We start from the raw sequence: 19044 nt of genomic DNA, 5'->3' as shown, positions 1-19044 counted from the left end.
CAATTTAGAGGCTCCCAGGATACATGGGTGAGCAAAGGCGATAAACATTGCTTTTTAGTAATAAAACTCAAATCAATAGCCATCGTCAACTCTTTTGAATAATGTCTTTTGAAGGGGCCAAACTTCAGAAATGAGTTAAAGGCAGGTAAGATTGGCAGTCAGAAGGAATAATATTTATACAGGTATAAAGGCTACTTCAACAAAGATTGCATTTCGGGCTTTGGAGGAGGAAGCGCATGATGGTGAATAAGATCCCAGAGCAGGAGTGCAGGGTTCCACCACACACCCGTGGCCCCACCCACTCCGTTGTTGATCAACAACAAAGGAGAGCCTGTGTACTCCCTCAGCCATTTCTTTGTTGCTTCCAAGGAGAAGGAAGTGCTGAATCTCATTAAGAAAGTGATGAAATTGGAAGGAAGGGAGCCCTTGTGACAAAGGTGGAATGTGACTTAAGTGTCTCCATTTAACACAGACATGTCTCTACTGAGCAACTGTAGGTTGCCCTTTGCACACTTCAGTTCTAACTCTGCCAGCTCACCACTAGATTTGTCCTGAATGCAGCAACTCTTCCTGTCTTAAAATCGAGTAAGTTCTTGTTTTGCAGGTTCGGATACCTTTTAAATTCTGACAACATAATTGTTGGGAAGTCTCAGCCTAAAGAACAGCGGTTCTCAACCTGTGGGTCGAAAGACCCTTTCACAGGGGTCGCCCGATTCATAACAGTAGCAAAATTACAGTTATGAAGTAGCAACAAAAATAATGTTATGGTTGGGGGGGGGGGTCACCACGACATGAGGAACTGTATGAAAGGGTTGCGGCATTAGGAAGGTTGAGAACAATGGCTATGGAATATCTTTATTTTTGCTCTTGCTTTATCCAGTGCTTCATTAGCATTTTATAATCCACCAGAGACCTAGATCTTCTATACAGGAGATCCTTAGCAGCTTGAGAGTCTCTTAAGTGATATTTTTAAAGGTTAGAAAGTTTGAGTTCTTCATCAGCAGATTTAGGCTTCTCTTTCTTTCTTGTTTTATCAAACGGCTCTAAAACTTTGAGAATAACTTGCATATATCAGAAGAATTCTGGGTTCCTAAAGCATATAATGAAGAACCAATTCTACTGTAATTATCTGCAGCACTTTTGTGCAATCTTGCTTCCAACCAGATTTAGCAGATGTAAACACAGTAAAGCTATCCAAAAAGAAATGCTCGTTCTGTCCCCAGGTAATTACTGATCTGCTTTCTTTAATTGATTGGTTTGCATTTTCTAGAATTTTATCTAAAGAGCATCCTACAGTTTGTAATCTCCTTTTTGAGGTGGGAGTAGAGAGACACTAGTAAATTTGACTCAGTATAGTGATTCCGAAATTCACCAATCTTGGTTCTTACACTAATATCTCATTTAATTTCGTTGCTGAGTGGTGTTCCTTTGCATGCATAAACCACAGTTTATAAAACCGTCCCCCTAACATTTGTGTTGTTTCCAGGTTTTGCTGGCTCTGAACACTTATGTGTGGATTACAGACACAGCTGCTAGCTCCGGGGTGCTGGGAGTGCCAGCGCTGGCACTCACCTCTGAGCCCGTGGTGCTGAGAGCACATTCCGAACAGGTCTGACAGTTCACCATATCATTCTATGTACTATTTGGTTGCTCTCTAGCGATGCAAGGCTTGAGGAGTACCTAAGGGCCATCAGCCTTCACCAGAGCAGTAAGTCTGTTCTTTTTTTAATCTTAAATTTTGTTCTACATTTCTCCCCTCCCTTTTTGTTCCAACCTTCTATTGTGATCCAGAATAGGCTGGTCAGCAGTAGCAGTAGGTAGGCACTCGCTAGTTCTTCTGGTTTCAGTTATAGAGAATGTAGTAGTCCATTAGTTCTTTGTACTAATCACTTCCTTGAGCCGTAAGATTTTTTGGGAAATATGAACACTGACTGGATATTTGCTATTAAGTAACTAATATGATAATAGCAATATGGCTACTAATATGATGATGTAGTTGTTATGTAACATACTTTGAATATTTATAGATGAAATGATAAAATGTCTGGGATTCTTTTAAAAATAATATGGGCAGAGTGTGTGACAGAGATGACACAAGCTTGGATATGGGTATATAATGTGCTTGAAATTTCCACAATTACACATTTTTAAAAATTGTCTGAAAAATCTTAACTACAAAATAGCCACCAAACTCATTGCTAGCGGCCCTGTACGACAGGGCAAGCCTGCCCTGTGGATCACTGCCGCTGTGACTCCCTCCAGGAGAGAAAGCCTCACTGTTCTCCCGTGAGCAGCTGGTGATCTAACCTGGTGGTTAGCAGCCCACCCATAATCACTGTGCCCCCGGGGCTCCAGTTTCTATTCTAATGCATATTTCACCCAGAAGCATACAGTTTTACTATCATATATAGTACATAATTAGTATTTTATAAAATCACGATACTACACAGACTGCTCTGTAACTTCTTTCCACACTAAACAATTTATGTTTAGTGTTACGCTATGTTAGCAAATACTGATTTAAATAATTTTTTAATCATTAGTATGAGTCAGAATTGACTCAAGGGCAGTGAGGACCATGACTGCTTTAAAACTGTTTTTCAACTTTTGGACAATTAAGTAATTTTCTGCTTTTCACTGTCATGAATAATGTTACCATAAACTGGCTTACTCAAAACTAAACCAGATCATGGGTTCTTGCCTGAGTTATCATGCTGGCCTATCACCTATTAGCTAAGGAACTGGATCAAGTTACAAGCCGCCCCAGACTCAACTTCCTGCTATATAAACAGAGATGAGTATGAATCCCTGGTTGGCACAAATGGTTAAGCACTTGACGACTGAAAGGTACTTCGTTAGAAAGGTGTGGCAGTGTGCTTCTGAAGGATCACAGCCTTGAAAATTTATGGAATGCAGTTCTACTCTGACACAGACAGAGTGACCAGGGGTCAGAAAATAGAGACGTCAACAGTGCCTGTTTCACAGACAGGTAAGGTTAGCAGTTAAAACCCACTGAGATGCACCGCAGAAGACGAGTCTAGAAAGCGGCTTCTGAAAGAGCAGTCTGGAAAAAAGCTACACAGAGCAGTTCTAATCTACACACAGTTGAGTTCAAAATCTACTCAATGGCAAGTAACAATAATAACATATTAAATATTATTACACGTTGCAAGCTGGATTAGTATCTTTAAGGATTGGTGGTTTTAAGGTTACATGTTTGTTATTTTTCTTGGCAGGTGTCATCCAATGGGTTTTGACTCAGTGCAACAACCAAACGTTACCAGTCCTGCACGATCCTCACAATAGGTATGCTTCAGCCCACTGGTGCAGCCACTCTATCCACATTAAGGGAGGGGCTTCCCCTCTGTCACTAACTTCCTACCAAGTATAATAAACGTCTCCAGGGACTGGTCCTTCCTGATACTGTTTCCAGAGTACATGAGACAAAGTTTTTCATTCACACATCTAAACTGTATTTTTTGGCTGTACTGTCTTACAGTATATTCACAATATTCTTCACCAACACTAATTCAAAGGTATCAATTCTTTTTCAGTTTTCCTTCTTAGACGTCTAACATATGAGGTGACAAAAAGCTACAGTTTGGGTCAGATGCGTCTTAGTCCTCAAGTGACATCTTTCGTTCTTTGGCACTTTAAAGAGGCCTGCTACAGTTGACTTGCCCAGTGCAATATTCCATTTTCTTTCTTTTTTTAAAAATATGGAACGCTTCACGATTTTGCGTGTCATCCTTGCGCAGGGGTCGTGCTAATCTTCTCTGTATCGTTCCAATTTAAGTATATGTGCCACCGAAGCGAGCACCCCTTTTCTTTCTTGACTGCTGTTTTCATGGCCATTGATTGTAAATCCAAGTAAAACAAAATTCTTAACAATGCCAATATTTTCTTCATTTATTATGATGTTGCTTATTGGCCCAGTTCTGAGAGTTTTGGTTTTGTTTGTGTTGAATTAGAGTTCATGGTGAAGCCTGTAGTCTTTGACCTTCATCTCAATAAGTGCTTCAAGTCCTCTCCTCTTTTTAGCACATCAGGTAGTGTTGTTTGCACGTCACTATTTGTTATGAGTCTTCTTCCAATCCTGACATGAGATTGAGTGTTTCTTCATGTAACCCAATTTTTATGTAGGGATTACTTTTGATGTACAATTTGTCTATTTTCTAAAACAATCTCATTTCACAAGTCTATCCTTTGACTGCATGTTACATTAATTTTTGTTGTAATGAAAGTGAACAGGTTGTTCTGTGATCCTGGCCTGTCTAATAAATGCATAATGGACTCAAATAGAGTGATGCTCATGAAGATGTCAAAGGGCTGGGCTATACTTTCCATAAGGCGGAACGGGCTCAATTGCAAAGATTACACACTTTTAAATTTACCTTCACTTGACAGTGTGCTTGCGATCCTCTTATATAAAGTTTGCAAGAATTTTTGTTTTGTTTTTAAATTGAACCTGCTGTGCACCAAAAAGAATCAGAAGTATCGTTGGGAATTTTAAAAATCTGGTGAACTTATGAGTTGTTAAAACTCCTGTGCAAGGATCTGCATGTGACCTCCTCCCTGGGGGATGGACAGCAGAAAAGTGGGTGAAGGGAGACGTCACACAGTGTAAGATATGACAAAATAATAATTTATAAATTATCAAGGGTTCATGAGGGAGGTGGGGTGGGGAGGAAGGGGAAAAATGAGGAGCTGACACAAAGGGGTCAAGTAGAAAGCAAGTGTTTTCAGAATGATGAGGGCAACAAATGTACAAATGTGCTCGACACAATGGATGGATGTATGGATTGTGATGAGTTGTACGAGCCCCCAGTAAAATGATTATTTAAAAAACAACAACAAAAATCCCTCCTGTGCAATCCATGATTATAAAACAAGGCATGATCACAGACCCTAACTTCTTCTTTTTCATGTTCATACTCTATCTTTTGTAACCAATGTTTGCACTTCTAATTATATCACCCTTTAAAAACAAAGACTTCTCACCCTGATGGCAGAGTGAGTTACAAGCTGGGAGGCTAACTTCAAAGCCAGCAGTTTGAACCCATTAGCTGCCCTAATAGCTGGTTTGTGGGGAAAAGATTACCCTAGTCTGTCTGCACCTGTAAATATTTACAATCTTGGAAACTCGAAAGAGAACCTCTATTCCAGGGGTCCTCAAACTTTTTAAACAGGGGGCCAGTTCACTGTCCCTCAGACCACTGGAGGGCCGGACTATAGTTAAAAAAACAACAAAACTATGAACAAATTCCTATGCATACTGCACATATCTTATTTTGAAGTAAAAAACCAAATTGGGGCAAAAACACCCAGCGGGCCGGACACATGTCCTTGGTGGGCCGCATGTGGCCCGCAGGCTGTAGTTTGAGGACCCCAGCTCTATTCCATCTTACAGGGTCACAATAAGTAGAATCAAACTAACAACAAATAAAGAATCTAGTTCAGTGTCTATGATAATACCCCCAACTATAATTTTCAGGAGAGCCTTACATTCATTATAACAGCAGCAAAAGCACAACTATTTTTTAACCCAATTCAGATATTTGTCTGTTGGGCTTACAGTCCCACCTCTGCCCTCAAGAGAAAGTGAAAACAACAACAAACCTAGGTATTTGAGTTACTCAACTCTTCAAACAAAAACGTGTGCCTCTACTCTCCAGAATCCAGTCTGCTTGGCTTGCAAATCCAGTCCAATGCAGGCCAGAGGTGCACTGCGTTGTTTCCGTCAGAACCATGAGAGAGGTTCTTGGCATTATCTCCTTCTCAGCCCCTTATCCAACCCATTAACGTTGTTGAGGAGTCTCTGGATGGCGGAAGTAGTTAAACACTCCACTATTAGCCAAATAACTGGCAATGCAAACCCAACCAGAGGCATCTTGGAAGAATCATAGTCTTGAAAAACCCTATGGAGGAGTTCTACGCTACACACATGGGATTACAAGCCGATCTTGTTGGTTCTGACATAAAAAGATTTCAGATATTCATTTCCACTTCTTATCCTTGTCCGAGCAGCCTCTCTCCTGGATGACGGCAATGACATGCTGCTTGAGTCATTTCCAAACTGCACACATTCCAATCAACATGAGTTCACTTTCCAAAGGGGCTACAAAGCCAACCAAACCTACTGCCACTGAGTTGATTCTGACTGACTTGTAGTGACCCGAGGGTTTCTGAGCCTGTAAGTATTTACTGGAGCAGACAGCCTCATCTTTCTCCCAAACAGTAGCTGGTGTATGTGAACTGCCATCTGTGGGGCTAGTGGACCAATGCCTAAACCCACAGTACTACCAAAGATGATAATTTTATAAAGTGGAGATGTTTAACCCCCTGCTTCACATACCTAATCAAAACTAAACTGTGGCCTTATGCAGGGTTTCTGAAACTGTGTATCTAAACAGAACCAGACAGCCTCACCTTTCTGTAGAGCTGCTGGCGAGTTTGAACTACCAACCTTATGGTTAGTAATACAATGTCTGATCCACAACATTATCAACTTTTGTAAAGTGAATATGCTACACTCCTGTTTAACCTACCTAGAGACTTCCAATTATCCTTAGAATGTTACCCCCTCCTTCCCATTACAATGTCGGACTCAGGCCCATATTCCCCTGAGATTCGCTCTCTGGCTGCCTCTGTTGTCCCTTCAATACACCCAACTATTTCCTGTGCCAGCCAGCAGTCTAGTTCACGTTGTTCATTCTGTCTGCTAGCTCGTTTTTAGACCATTGTCCAACTGGCTCTCCTCATATTTCAAGTTCAATTTAAAATAATTTCCTTAGGAAGGCTTTCCAAATCTAATCTAAATCCTCACCTGTTCTCTGTCCTTGTTCTTGCCCTTTGATTGTAATGATACACCTATTGAACTATTTAAAGCCTATCTTCCCCACTCCTTTTTCAGTTTGTTTTGTTTCCTTGGATACACTCGAACACATAAAAGAATGTAGCATACATTTGCTGAATAAATTAAACCAGGCTTGTGTAACCTTGTGGTGTTATTCAGGCTTAAGTCCCATAGGGAAGTAACTATATTTCACTTGACCTGGTGAGCTTTCTGGAATATGATGAGATGAAAATGCAAAATTAAAAGCCTGAATTTAGTGCTATACTAAATATAGTAGTATATGCTATACTAGTTTGAGTTTTGTGGGTATTATAAAAATATATATATTATAAAAATATATATATCTTCTCCCAGAGAACATTTAGTTTCTCTAAAACAAATAGGTACCTGGAACACTTAGAGAATCATTTAAAGATAAATCAAGATCAAGAGAGAAACCATCAGTGAGAGTGGAGCCGGTGGACTGCCTGAAGGAGGGGCACCTGAACTAACTGAACCATGGGGGAATTGAAGTTTGCAGAGAGCCAAGGAGGACTATCACAGTCTCTGGTTCTATTTTAAGCTGAGGAAGGAGCAGATGTAACACAAGACGGAAGTGAACAAAGGCATCACGGAGGGAATAAGACAAAACCTGCAAAGGAGAAAATAATGAAATCAGAGTTCTGTTAACTCATCTTTCACATTATGACGTACATAGACAAGTAGATTGAGTGGATCCATAATAGAAGACCATCAGGACTCTTTGGTTAGATTGTTAATTTTAAAATCCATAAATAGCAACAATATATACTCAAAAGCCTACACTACTGACTATGGAATACAGTTTTCCACCAGCTGCCTCTGTGCTCTATGTGAAGCAGAATGGCCAGCCTTCAATGTTGGCTACCTGCCAAAAGGCACGTTTGACCCGCAGAGCTTGCTCGAGTATGGGCTATAGTTACTGCTACCCAACACACCCTGATCAGCTTCCCTACATAGATCAATGGCTAATCCTAACGAAATCCCGTCCTCCATGGCTAAAAATTATTTAGCTTCTGACCCCCAAACTAGAGTTCTCCTATCCAAAACCTGTCACCCTGTCCCAAAACTTGCCACCCCGCACCCAAACTAAAAGTACCAGTTCTCCGAGTTGGCTATTGAAGATCGTCTCCAAACCTCACCTCCACCATATCCTCGTCCGCCAGCCCATCTCTCTTCCACCCCCAGTTCCCCCTCCTCTTCCTCAAGCCTCTTCTTCAACCTCTCCTGTGCCTCTTCCTTTGGCTTTCCACCTTCGGTCCCACCATCGCAAACAACTGGGGTGCCTCCCCAGGCCCAAGATTTCCTTCAAGTTCAAATCCCCTTTGCCCAGTCCTTCCCTGGAGAGAGGCCAGGCTCCCGATGGCTCCGCAGACTGCCCTCTCATGGTATATGTTCCCTCCAACCCTTCTGACCCGTGTAACTGCAAGTGCCTCCTTTTCCTGGGAAACCTCCAGTCCTGACCTCCCGTCGTGAGTCTGTTTTCTGCACTCACCGCCTCGCTTGTGATGCCTGTCCGCAGTTCCTCTTTGTCCTTTATGCTTCAGAAAAACGCGAGCAAGGTGAGCTGAGGACAAAACGGCGGTGCTCTTCTCTGTGGCCGGAACCCAAGGGGAAAGTTAAAGGCTCTCTCAGACCTACTTCTCTTTTGCTGCCCTGACTGGGACTCAAATTCTAGTGGGGGGTGGGGGCTGGCGGGGGGGGGGGCAACAGGCTCTGGATGCTTATCACTGGTCTCTGCTTGTAGGTATAAAAGCTGCAGCAAAACAGCCCACCACTTTATCTAAAATAACTGAGCTAATCCCAGAGTCAGAAGAGTCTCCCAGTGCATTCCTTGAATGTCTCCGAGAGGTCATTCCTATCGATCCCTCTGCCCTTGGGCAACCAATACAGCTTCTGTCCTGCAATCGGCATCTGACATCTAAAAAAAACTACAAAAATCAGAAAGTTTTGCTAGCATGAATATTGGCTAGCTTGTGGAAATCCCACAAAAGGTCTTTAATAGCTGTGACCTCGAAAACCAACACCAGCTGGAGTTGTCAGCAGATAAAGCTGCAAAACGCCAAGCCAAGATCTTGGTTACTGCTATCCAGCCAGCATGGATCTGTAAGGTCAGCCCCCCACCCCCACCCCACACCTCAGTTCTCCAGCCAACACAGCCTGTACTGCCATCTAGTGGCCTAAAGACCTTACAACAACCCACAGGCACCAGCAACCGAGACCCACTGAGACAAATGTGCACACTGCAAGCAGACTGACCACTGGAAAAATAAGTGCCCAAATCGCAAGCCAACATCTAAACTCATCTTCAAACTCACTCTACCTACTCAAGATTCAGATTTTGACTAAGGAGGCCTGGACTCTATCTTACTAGGCCTCCAGGAGCCGATGGTCACCACAACGATCAGGGTCAACCTGCTCCATTTCTAGTAGAAACTGGACCCAAACTTTCTGTTCTTAGACAGCCTATGTATCCATCTCTAGCAACACTGCATGGATTCAAGGAGCCACTGGCCAGGATAAATCCTACCCTTTCTCTACAGAAATAACTGTAAATCTTGGCCATAAAAGTATTTCTCACTTGTTACTTATGGTTCTAGACAGCCCTTATTGAATGTTAGGCTGAGACCTGCAAAAACTGTGCTGTTATCAACCTCTCTGACCCATCTGATGGTAAGCTCCTTATGCCTGGCCGGCCTGATTGAGAGCTCACCATCTCTGTTCCCCTCTCAAGAATGTTTACTTGCTACTCCTGAGCAATCCATCTTCAAATCCTAGTCTCCTGTGTGCCTCTCTGCACAGCCAGTTTCCATCTGTCTCAGCAGAAACCAAGCCTCCAAGAGTTGCTGCTCCTCACCCTCCAGTTGTGGTAACCCTTCCTCATTAAACCATACCCTATCAGCCTCAGTGCCGGACAGGGAACCCAGAAATGTATTGACTGCTTATTACAAGCTGGCACCCTGTTGCCATGCAAATTTCTGTGGAATGCTCCTTTCTTCCTTGTCTGGAAACTTGGGACCGATCAGTACTGCCTGGTTCAGGACTGAAGAGAGGTCAACAAAAGGGTGAAAACCCTCCACCCCATGGTGCCTAACCCAAATACCTTGTTGATTTTTCTGCCTCCTGGCCACATCTTCTTTAGTGTTAGACTGAAAACATGCCTTTTTCTCTATGCCACTGTGGCAGCCCAGTCTAGGAATAGACTGACCCCACAACTAATGTGACCTCCCAGGTAACCTGGAGTAGACCCCCTCAGAGCTTCAAAACTCGCCTACCCTCAGCAAAGATTAAAAACCTTTCTTTTCTGCACACCCTGATCTCTCTCTTCTCCAATATGTAGATGATTTGCTTCTAGCCACCAGTTCTTTTGCTAGTTACTTGCAGGGCACTAAAGATTCATTCCAGTTGCTACAGGAGAAGGGGCATAAAGTCTCCAGTAAAAGACCCAGTTTTGTGTCAAACAGGCCTTCCTGGGATACCATCTGAGGCAAGGTAAGCAGTAGCTAACCCTACCTCAAAACAACCATTTTGCAAATCCCACCTCCCCAGACCAAAAGGCAGCTCCGAGAATTTCTAGGAGCAGCAAGATATTGTAGACTATGGATCCCAGGGTTCACAGAGCCCCTTTATCAAGCAACTGCTGGAACAGGGCCGCTAGACTAGGGGCAAACACAACAAATGCATTGCACACTCTGAAAGAAGCCCTATCATCTGACCCCATGCTCACACTCCCAGATATACACAAGCCATTCCATCTATTTATGCATGAACACAGTAAAATGGTAAAAGGGGTCCTTATCCAAACACTGGGCCCCTGGAAATGGTCAGTTGCCTATCTTTCAGAAAGACTAGACCCAGTTCTCTGGCCGGCCTGCATGCCTCCGAGCGGTGGCTGCTAGCTTTGCTTGTCAGAGAGGCCTACGTTAACACCCAGCCAGGACGTAAGCCTAACAGCGCTCCACACTGCTGAGTTACCTGCAATTAGGTAACTCCGACAGCCTTGGTCAGCCTTCCTGGATTCATTTTCCCTTGCCAAGCCAGCACCCTCTACAGAATGGAAGGCAGTGTCTGCCGACTCCTCAAGGGTAAAGTGAAAATAGGCTCATTCGGCCCATTGGCCTTCCTTAGTGCTTGCCTATTTGTGCCTGCCCATTCCAGGTTGTCTGTACCGTAACCTCTTTAAAACCAGAGATTCAAGTTCAAAACCGCTCATGGACCCATGGCCAGCCGGTTTTGTTCTGAAGAGATTTGTGTGACCTTTTTGATACGGTAATCAAAAGCTCAAAATGTGATTCTTCCACTCTTTCTTTTGGGCCCACGGACACTCCAGCGCAGCACTTGCAGCTTATGAAGGTGCCAAAGCCTCTCGGAGACAGTCCTGCAGTGTGATGCTTTTCAGTTAAGTCCTGGAAATCCAAATGGGCACTAAGACTGCAATAGCTGACATGAGTTCCCGTGCCCTTCTTGGAGCTGTGTAGACATGGGGCCCGGGAAAGGGGGCCCAAACAAGACACATCTCCTCTCTGCTGGGAGAGGAAAGCCCCCTCCCCAGGAAGCTGCAACCCATTTTCCATCACTATCCCCAACCCTGCGGCAGCTTCCTGGTTTGCTGGACAAACCTGGGGCCTCTGTTTCCGGAGGCCAGGAGGGGACCCTGGAGTGTTGTTTACTATGCAACAAGGTCCGGTGCTCCCAAGCCCATTGGCTGCATTGCAGAACTGCAAGACCCTCTACTCGATTCCTATCTGCCTCCTCCCATCACTGAACGTTATGTCCCTGCTAAACCCCTGGTCCCATGACCCCCAAAAGTGTTGCCCCGCACGCACTCTTTTGTCTATGGTAACCAAAATGCATTCTGTCCTCAAATTAACTCACCCCGAGCTAGTAGCTGACTGTTGGCTATGCTTTCATGCAAGACCCCCACATTATAAAGGATTGGGAGTAGTAGCCAACCCCATCACTAGTGTAACTGCATGTTCTACAGAATGTGCCCCCTTAACTTAGGGAATAATTTTGGAAATGCTTCATGGGTAGCCACCTCAATGTATCTAATTCTATATATGCAGGCTTATGTATCAACAGTTATTGTTGATAAGTCCCTTAGCTGCTATGAGCCCAATTCCACTTGGTTAGCTTGCACCACGGGATTCACCAAATATACTGAACCCTCCCTTTTCCAAAATGAACCTGTTTGGTGCTTAGTAGTTCACGTATTGCCCTAAATGTATGTCTATAGTGGCCCTGAGTGGTTAAACTTGATCCTCCCACCCCACTCCTGGGCTAATGTATAGAAGTAAAAGAGCCACCCCACTCGTGGTACCTGTGTTAGTAGGCTTAGGTATAGCAGGCATGGCAGCCCTTTTTACAGTTGTCTTAATAAAGGAGACGCTAGCCTAGCCTAGTCAAGAAATTGGTACCTTGCAGAATACGGTTAACCTCCTCCACAAGGAAGTAGGATCACTAGCTGAGATGGTCCTTCGAAATCGTAGGGGCTTAGATTTATTGTTTCTCTCAGGGTGGGTTATGTGCTGCCCTAGGGGAGACTTGTTGCTTTCACGTTAACTACTCAGGAGTAATAGAAGAATCTCCGCAAAAAGTTAAAGAGCGATTACACCAGTGCCAAGGAGAAAGGGAGCCACAGGAACCTGGTACCATGGAATGTTCAACTGGAAGCCTTGGCTGACCTCCCTATTCACCTGCATTGCTGGGCCTTAATACTGTTAGCACTGCTTATGCCTCAAACGGCCTTGTAAAATTTCTCAAGTATCGCATCCAAGCAGTCAGCCTCATGGTACTCCGAGCCCAGTACAGCTCTTTTGCTCAGGAACCTGAATCAATGCTTTGGCCACATCACTAAAAGAAGTGGGGAATGTAGTAACCCAGTTCAGAAGGAAGAACTCCATTTTATTTTAAATGGTCTTCAACTCCCTGCTAGCTGGTACCCCCCACTTCCCTCCCTGCTTTCCTGGCAGACCTTGATTCCCCCGAGATGTCTGGAGACTGCCTGCACAATTAGTAAACATGTAAGCTATTCTGTTAAACGCTGACTTATCACCAGTAGCTGCACTGTTCCCACTGGCCTCCCTCCCACCTACCCTCCATCCTGATGAGAATGTAACTGCGTGAACATCCCACCCTTTAAGCCCGCCCTCTCCTCTGTACTACAAAAATCGCACTTTCCCTGTCTGTGTCAGAGCTGTCCAGGCTCTAGCCTACTTTGAACCAGCTATAATACAGGCTTTTAAATTATATGGCATGTGATTAAGCCCTTATGGGTGCCACTATATTGCATTTTCACATACCATATTTAAAAAAACAAATAAAAATATCTTGTTCAAAATGTTTCTCCTTTTTATGTCTGGATTGATTAGATGGCAGTGAGTTTGGTTTGGGCTTTTATACTGTTAATTCTGAGGAAATCTTTACTATTCAAATTAAAATGAAAAGAAACCAAGAAAGAAGGATAAATAAATCCTGGGTAGAAATGCATGGAAAAGAATTTAACTAATGTATTGGAGGAAAGCAGGCCAAAAGTGCGATTTTGAAAGGTACGCATAGATGAGTACTATCAAAGAATAATATGTTATTACAAGAAGCTTCTAAAATAGAGCTGCACTTAAAGCTTTCACAGGGTAGCTTTGGTGTTTAAAACAACAGGGTACCTTTGGTGTTTAAAATTTCCAATTAGCAAATATTTTAGCTCAAGTTTTATCTTCTTTCTGGCTTATAAGAACATTCTAAGGAGATAAAAGGGAAATACTACTTCATCTAAGACAGCACTTTACTTTGTTTATGAACATACCTTAAAAGGGCTCACTATTTACTCTTGAATTTTTATTTCATCTGTTCTCTCAGGCATATCTGTCTCTGGAGCACTGCTATGGGGAGTACAGTTGTTGGTGCATCTAGTTCTATGTTAAGCTCAGGAAGAAGCATATTTAAAACAAGTAGAAACAAGAAAAATGAAAATAAATGAAATGTCTGCTGCCTTATAGCTAGGTATATTTAGCACCATGTTTTAAGTTAACCTGTAATTAAGCTACAAAACCCTACTTTGAGGACTTTTGTGCAAGATGGCTGCTTAGTCATAAGTGCAATAAGATCTCCTCTAAAACTCTCAGGAAAAAGTCAATTACAAAAAAACAAAACAACTTAGGCTCCTTAGCAACTTGGATAACTCATAATTTACGTGGACTGAGGTCTCCACACCCCAGAGACTGAGGGAATGGACAGAACTAGGGATTTTTGCTGTCACGTGCTGTCGAGTTGGCTCTGACTCAGAGCAACCCTGCACACAACAGACGGGAACACTGCTCGGCCCTGTGCCACCCTCACAACCATTCCTATCCTTGAGCCGACCGGTGCAGCCCTGGCGTCAATCAATATCCTTCAGAGACTTCCTCTTTCTTTCTGCTGCTCAACTCTGCCAAGCATGATGTCTGTCCTTCTCTAGGGACTGGTCTCTCCCGACAACATGTCCAAAGTATGTGAGACAAGTCTCTCCATGCTTGCCTCCAAGGAGCACTCTGGCCTTACTTCTTCCAAGACAGATTGGTTTGTCCTTTGAGCAGTCCATGGCACTTTCAATGTTCTTTGTCAAGATCACAATTCAAACAGAAATCAATTCTTTTTCAATCTTCTTTATTCAATGCCCGGTTTTCATATGCATATGAAATTACTGAAAACACCATGGATTGAGTCAGGTGCACCTTAGTCCTCACACTAACATGCTGGTTTTCAATACTCCAAGGAGGTCTTGTGCAGCACATCTATCTTTTGATCTTGTGACGGCTGCTTCCACGAGTATGGACAAAATCCTTTTATCCATTTATCATGATGTTACCTCTTGGTTCACCACTTGTCTGAAAGTTTGTCATACTGTGGTGGCTTGTGTGTTGTTTTGTGTGTGTGATGCTGGAAGTTACGGTATGTCACTGGTATTTCAAATGCCAGCAGGCTCATTCAGAGTGAACAGGTTTCAGCAGAGCTTACAGACTGTAATCAAAGAATCAGTAGCGCACTTTAGAGGAAGTAGTCACTGAAAACCTTATGCACAGCACAGAAAAAGGAGGGCAAGGAGCCAAGCCATACATGAAGCTGGCATCATACTCTCCTGGCTACTGGGAGCTGCCGCCATTGCCATACCACCCCCCACCACTGATCGACAGCTGGAGCTGCCGTTGCACCCTATCTCCTGCAGGCCCCGGTCCCCATGGAGTGCCGCTTTGTCCACTCCTGGCGCATGCCCACACCACCAACCGTAAGCCTGTGCATTCTATAGAGACCTGTCCCAGAACTCTGCTAGTACTCTGCTAATGCCCAGCCCAGTGTCCTGTCCTTCCTGAACCTATAATAGCTCAAGCTACCCCAATCAAACCACTTTTTATTTTGTCTTTTCATTTTTATTCTTTAAAACATTTAAAAATTAATTTAAGCACCTCTTTCCTTCTTTTTCCATTTCTTTCTCATAATTATCCTCTTTTTATTTTGTAGTTCTTCTTGATCATCTCCTGTACCACTTATCAATATCACCACATGACTAAACTTCCATCCCACTCCTAACAGCTCTACCACAATGTGTTGGAGACAGCAGAAAATACTGGTGCACAAGAAACAGAGAAATGAGTGAATAATATCCAAATTCAAAGGAATTTTCTAAAGTATTTAAATTAGTTCTGGAATTACCAGGAAAAAAAAGAATAATGATGTTTCAGTACTTCCAACAACTGGAGGAAAAGACCAAGGGAGCTAAGAAAAAAATGTTTCTGTTGTTTCATTCCCCAGGAATCCAAGAAATCTAACAACAGCAACAAAAGAAATCCTGAATATCAATACTAAGGTAACAGAATTAGACAATAATTTATAAGAGTAGAGTAATAGAAAGTCAAATTAGTGAGTTTGAAGACAATCCCTTGACTACAACTGATGAGAGAATCAGTCAACAAAAAGAGCAAAGGAATCCAAAGAAAATCTAAGAATTCCTTGGAACACTATCACGAGGAACAGCCTACATCTTACTGGGATCCCAGAGCAAGGAAAAACAAAATAGTTTAAAGAGAAAATAGTATGAAATAGCATGAAGAAAATGTCCCTAAGAGCATGGAAGAGGAGAAAAGAGCTCTTCAAGGAGCTGAGAGGACCACAAACAGGACAGACTCCCCCACCCCCTAAGAGTGACTAGTAAAAAAGAACAGTCACCACAAAGAAAAGCCAATAAGAATAAGCTCACATTTCTCAGTAGAAACCGTGTAGGCAATCAGGCAACAGGATGACAAAAAAATCTTGGAAGAAAAAACAAATCTGCCAAGTCATCTTATTTTCAGCAAAACTACTCCTCAAATATCAAGGAAAAGTTAGGGCATTTTAAGAAAAGAATAAGTTAAAATAAAAACAATACCAGTAATACAAACAAAAAAACACTAAAGAGAACACTTTGAACAGAGAATCAGCAATAGCAGCAGACAACTTGTAAGACAACATCACACAGAAAGCAACATTCTAAAAACAGTACTCAACACAGCACAAAAGTAGAGGGGCAAAAAGAAACACCATACAAAACCAAAAAAGCAAACCATGCAAAAAGAACAGCCCAGCAACAAACCCACACATATCAATAACAACATGAATATTAATGGTCTCATTGCAGCAGGTACGAGTCAGAGAGTAGCAACCTGGGTAAACTATCAAAACCCATAAATATGCTGCCTATAAAAAGCACACCCCAGACACAAAGACAACAGTAGACTACAGATCAAAGGATGGAAAGAAATTAAGTTAATGACATCCCCAAATAAGCAGGAATGGCAATAACAATCACCAATAAAATAAACTTCAAGGCAAAATCTATTATAAAATACATAATGATTAAAGGAATAATAGAACAAGACATAACCATAGTAAGTACACATGCACCCAATAAAGACTGTTAAAATAAGTTGATCAAACTCCAGTAGAGCTGAAGAGAGAAATAAGACATATAGTAATAATAGTATGAGATCTCAAAATATCAATCACAGAGAAGAGCAGATCATTGGAAAAGACAATCAATGAAGACACAGAAGAGCTAAACAACACAATTAACATATCAGCCTCTTAGACATATACAGAGCATGCTATCCAACAACACAGTATAAACTTTTTTCCAGTGCACTTGGAACATTCCCTAGAATAGACCATAGTTAGGGCACAAAGCAAGATTTGATACATTTAAAAATACTGCGATATTACCATCCATTTTCTCAGACCACAATGCTATAAAATTAAAAATAAACAATAGAAGACCAAGTGTAAAAAATCAAACATATGGAAAATGAACAACATACTGTTTAAAAACTCTTGGATGTTTGATGAAATAAAGAATGCAATTAAAAATATAATGAAAAACTGAAATGGAAACACAACATACCTAAACCTTTGGGACACAGCAAAATCAGTACTAAGAGTTCAATTTACAGCAATAAATGCACATATGAATGCAAAAAGAACCAAAACCAACACCTTAACCTAGCATCTTCAACAATTAGAAGAGCAACAAAGTAAACTGTCAACCAACAGAAAAGGAATCATAAAAGATTAGAGCAGAAAATGGAAGGAAAAAAGATTAGAGCAAAATAGTCAGAAACAGAAGAGAAAAATCAGCAAGATAACAAATAGGTTCTTTGAAAGAATGAATAAAATTGACAAACAGGAACAGAAAGAGAAGATGCGAATATCAAGAATAAGAGATGAAAAAGATGATATCACAAAGAACCAAATGAAATATTAAGAAATTATAACAGATTGCTATGAAAGTTGCACTCTAATAAATTTGAAAACCTACACGAAATGGATAAATTCCCCCAAACTCACTATCTATCCAAATTCACAGAGATTAATGAAAAAAATCTCAACAGACCCATTAAATAAAAGAGAAGAAACAAAATCACACCAGGTACACAACAAGAGTGGTTCAACATTAGAAAAACAATCCATGTAATCCACCACATAAACAGAACAAGCAACAAGACCCACATATTCACATTAACTGTTGTAACAAAAAGCATGACAGTGCCCAACACCCACTCTTGATAAAAACATTCAAAATAGCAATAGAGGGAAATGTCTAAATACATAAGGGCATATGTGAAAAATAAGAGCCAACATTTCAATCAATGAGGAAAAATTGCAAAGGTTCCTCTCGGGAATGGGGACCAGACAAGGATACCTTTACCACCAGTTTGACTCAACATTTTGCTGGCTGTCTTAACCAGAACTATTAGACAAAAGAAGAAACCAAAGGGATCCAAATGGGCAAAGGAGGGAAACTTTCACTATTTGCAGATGATATAATTTTATCCATAAAAACCTCAAAGTAAACAACAAAAATATTGTTGAAGTAATCAAAAAAGATTTGGCAACATGGCAGGATACAAGATTAATATATTTTTAAAACAATCAATCTGATTCCTATATAGAAATGCAGCATACCACCAAGGTAAGAGCAGAAATTGAGGAATAAATTATTCCCAGTCCCTAACTGCCATGAATTAGAGATTTCACAGGCAGGAAGACGTTTATAGTGGCTGAGTTCTACCAAAAAATAAAAACAAAGAGGCCTTCATTTTTGAATAGGATGCTGAGAGATGCCTGAGTTCCTACTTGTCTGCCGACAAGACCAAGCTTCTATCAACAATAGACTCCTTCAGCCAAAATAAACAAGAGATTCTCTGTTGCAGGCTCTAAGATTCTAAAATAATGAGCCCAAACCAGTCAAACAGGATTTGGTTCTGTTCTGGGAAGCAACCGGACTACTGCCAACAATGATCGCGGGCAGAAGTAAGATCAAGGTCCACATTTCCCTTCTGGAATTTGAAAACAGCTGCTAACTATAAGCCTTCCTAAGGTGGGTAAGGTGGGGACCCAAGGGCTCTGCGTTCCAAGTAAACATTTGCGCTTTTTTCAACATTCAAAATTACGCCCTTCCTGTGAACTTTGTCAGAGAAAATCATCACAGTAGAAAAAGTAAAGGTGGAATCTAAACCTTCTGAAGTCTCACAGGCTGTAGATGATGTGTGTGTGAGGTCATTACATGGGAGCCAACTCTTTGATAAAGACTCATTGTGGTGTATGAGAATAAAGATCAAGGAGAACTAAGAACAAACTCTCCGTTAACTAAAAATCAGTTGTGTGGA

General features: G+C 41.9%; 1 protein-coding gene, 1 non-coding gene and 1 pseudogene across 2 annotated transcripts in view; all 3 read right to left on the bottom strand.

Annotated features, from left to right (window-relative positions):
• RAB31 (RAB31, member RAS oncogene family) overlaps nt 1–19044 on the bottom strand; it is a 161141-nt gene that overhangs the window by 18660 nt on the left and 123437 nt on the right. The gene's annotated exons all lie outside the window — the stretch shown is intronic.
• On the bottom strand, nt 450–1600 carry LOC142428051 (sorting nexin-6 pseudogene; annotated as a pseudogene).
• On the bottom strand, nt 3714–3820 carry LOC142428303 (U6 spliceosomal RNA). Its single transcript, XR_012780227.1, has one exon. It is a non-coding gene; the product is annotated as a U6 spliceosomal RNA (small nuclear RNA).

The sequence above is a fragment of the Tenrec ecaudatus genome, chromosome 15 (genome assembly GCF_050624435.1).
Source record: "Tenrec ecaudatus isolate mTenEca1 chromosome 15, mTenEca1.hap1, whole genome shotgun sequence".
Taxonomy (NCBI): Eukaryota; Metazoa; Chordata; class Mammalia; order Afrosoricida; family Tenrecidae; genus Tenrec; species Tenrec ecaudatus.
This window is presented reverse-complemented; position numbering and strand designations above follow the sequence as displayed.